Raw genomic sequence first — 3,329 nt, 5'->3', positions numbered from 1 at the left:
CGGGATTTGTGTGTTTATTTTGTTTGGCAAAATATGAGACCTTTTGGGAGCAAGCAGTAATTTAATGGGGAGATTACCTGTGAGGGCACCTCCAAGAGAAATCGTGTTACTCCAATTATTTGGCATAATCTGAATTTTGCACTCAATTATTTTTGTTTCAGTGTTATTACAGCCTTTACCAAAAATCTACCGCACAGATTTTTATTATACTTGGAATTGGGGTTTAGCAACTCACAAGGGACAAGACAGTTCAGCACTGGATCACTGCACCCATTCCACATATTTTCTATATTTCTTTTCTCTATTTACACCTATTCAATATCAAGGAAAGGGAGAACACTGAATATCAAAGATTTGAGCCCTAAATTTGTTTCAAAACAATCAGATGTTCTCAGAGATCAGTTCTAAATTTATAGATAAATATATAGATAAGGTTTGTGTGGTTGTCCCAACTATCGAGTGCAAAGCAGCTGTGGCCATATGTATTGCCACCCAACTGGCTTTCTGTACATTGGGGTTGAACCTGGTGAATGGGTAACCTCCTTTTGTCTAGGTCAGGGGGGCAGGTTCTGACTCGTGTATGCGCTGCACCAAACAGCAGCTCAAACTACCGATCTTTTCTGGAGTCCTCGGTGAGGTTTTAGAGAGCCCTCTTGTTAGGGATTCTCGTTCTGTTGGGGTACATCAATGCTCACCTGGGCAATAACCTTGAGATCTGGAAGGGCATGGTAATTGACTTGTTAAGTTTGTTAAATGAAGCTCTTTCTGCTTGAATTGATTTTTGAAAGTCAGAAAGATTTCTGAGATCATCTACAGATGAAAATCATTTTAAGGATTTTGTATAATATAGGTGACTTGTGTGAAAACATAGTTGTCTGAGTGAGGAGACTATCTCTCAGCCTAACCAGATATACCATATGTACAGACACTAACCATAGAATCCAGTAAGCACAATTTTCATATTTACATCACTCAGAAAGAGATGGAAGTAGGCTGCAGAATGGAATAGCATGTAGCTGGCCACACAGCAATGACTTGTTCGTGGTGTCTAATTTGTTTCATCCTTAGCGAGAAGAACATGGACCAATGAGTGGATTCCTGGAATACTATATTTGTATTCAGCCAAAATTGGTGAGCAATGACATACAGCCACCCCAATGGCTTTTGTCTCCACCTTTCTTGATTTTGATCTCGCATACAGTGCTGATCTGCTGCCTGAGTTTCAATCCCTGGCACATGTGCAGACCCAGGAGCCTGAAACCTAAGAGAATTTTACAGCCAATGTTGATGTTCAAAATTGTAAACTTGGAGAGAAGCCAAGTCACTCTGCCGTTTAAAGTAAGTTGCTTCCTTCACACTATCTCTACCAAAATGTGTTCACCTTGAATTTCTGGAGGTAAGTCGCATAATGAAGGATAACTTGTCTGCTTTTTCAGAGTGCCATGCTAGTGCGTGAAAGAGACACTCCAGCAACCACTATCATGCTGAGATAAGCATCTGTTGCCTCCAGTTAGCAATGTGTCATTGGACTCAGTAAAAATGCTTCACTTTGCAAGAGATTATGATGATGCCAGGAGCCTCCGGCCTCTATGTAAGTATTGCTGTCACTGTGAAATGTAGTGGTAGGATTCTAGTGATAGCTGCCTCTTCTTTTTTTATTCAGTGGCACACTGGGAATCTATGAAGAGGCCCAGAAATCAAGCCGAATGTGAAGGCTGAATTCTCCTCTTGCTCGTGGCCAAAGTTCAGTAGGTAGTCGGAAACATGGACTACCAACCAGCCAATGGTCCTCTCAGCAAATAGGAGCCAGTTTTCAGGTAATTCAAAATCCTGATCCCTTTTGTGTGTTGCTCAAGTGTCAGGAATGTCTCCATACATGTTGAAGGGAGGGTTTGAGATAGATCTAAGATCACAAGTGCCTTTCCCTGGAATCTGGCAGAAGGCAACTCCTAGGTCTTCCGGGGCCAAAACCAATCCACTCTACTTCAAAACTGTCAGCATCATGCAGTGTACAGTTGAGATATTTGCTGAGTTGTCTGAGGTTTCATGGAAACACAAAATGCTCAGTACCCTCAAAGCTGTAGGATGTGCCTGAATCAGGAAAGTGAAGGTCTGTCCTTGTATGGAGTCAGGATAGAGATGAATGCCTGGGCTGCTTCTCCCTCAAAGGCTCCACATTCTGCTTGCATGGTGGCCTTTACTAGTATGTCAAACACTCAGCGGCCTGTAGCACCAGACCTACCTGGCCTTTTCTTTTTTGAAGATGTGAATAACCTTCAGGCCTCCCCGCCTCCCTTTGCCTGTGCATGATGCAAGCTGCTAAACTGCTGCAGCTTGTAAAGCCCCGCATGGTATTCCAGAGCAGATTGTTTGTGAGTAAAATAATATCCCTTTTCATTTCATATTATAGAAAGAGAACAAAGAAAAAGAGATACTTTCAGAGTTGTATTACATTACCCCTTTTCCTTGTTTCTTTGTCTTGTATCTTACCATCTTCTTGTAATTACGTCTAATAGTGTTTTTGCTTTCACAAATGTGTTTACTCTCTAACACAATCCCATATGATTTAAAATTCAATGTCTCACTTATGGTGATGTTGCTGAAACCATTCACATATGCAAATCCCTCATTTAAAAACTGCTGACTCCCCAATAGTTTTGCTGTTTTAAGTGGCACAATATTTTGCACTTGGTCATCTGGAAAATGTACACTAACCAAATTATACTGGCAGTATAGTATAGTATTCTTTACTCAGAAAAGTAAATCAGGTCCCATAGCACTTTAATTTTCTGGTTATCTGATCTCCCAAAGCTCAGCTATATTTTTGTGAAAATTGCATTAACATTTATGTCTGTGTCTAATAATGTGTAATTACCCTATTTATAAGGGAGAAAGTCATCTGTTGTTGAAAAGAACCTCATCACAAATTCTGGTGAACAAAAAAATCAAATTACACTCAACAAATAAGGCAATGATAAACCATATAAAGCAGAATGTACAAAAAACATTTGGCATTCCAAATAAAAGTATTAGTATATAATAAACTTGAATTTAATGTTTTGTAGGCCTTTCGACAACACGTGGAGTGTCTTTAATTTTATTTAGCCATGTTATTAAGTCAAGTAGTCAAGTCAGATTTTATATATATAGCGTCAACTCAATTTTTTAGACCACCTTACATGTTGAGCTGGTCACACTGAAAAATCTATACAGAAACCCACCATGTGACTCACACCCAGGTCTGATCAGCCTGTAGTGGGCCAAACTTGGCAGAGGGTGTCTTGTGAGTCAATGGCCGAAACATCCAATGAAGTCTGAGCACCATAAGA

General features: G+C 40.1%; 1 long non-coding RNA gene across 1 annotated transcript; it reads left to right on the top strand.

The window, feature by feature from the left end:
- Positions 1-1,077: 1,077 nt before the first annotated feature.
- Positions 1,078-1,470, top strand: LOC147226274 (uncharacterized). The gene is made up of 3 exons (XR_015107184.1): positions 1,078-1,131; positions 1,202-1,338; positions 1,437-1,470. It is a non-coding gene; the product is annotated as an uncharacterized LOC147226274 (long non-coding RNA).
- Positions 1,471-3,329: the final 1,859 nt, after the last annotated feature.

Source organism: Fistularia commersonii, chromosome 15, assembly GCF_037954325.1.
Source record: "Fistularia commersonii isolate RoL2024-O1a breed Wild chromosome 15, RoL_Fcom_v1.0, whole genome shotgun sequence".
Classification (NCBI taxonomy): Eukaryota; Metazoa; Chordata; class Actinopteri; order Syngnathiformes; family Fistulariidae; genus Fistularia; species Fistularia commersonii.
The sequence above is the reverse complement of the archived record's forward strand: the minus strand, read 5'-3'. Positions and strand labels throughout refer to the sequence as shown.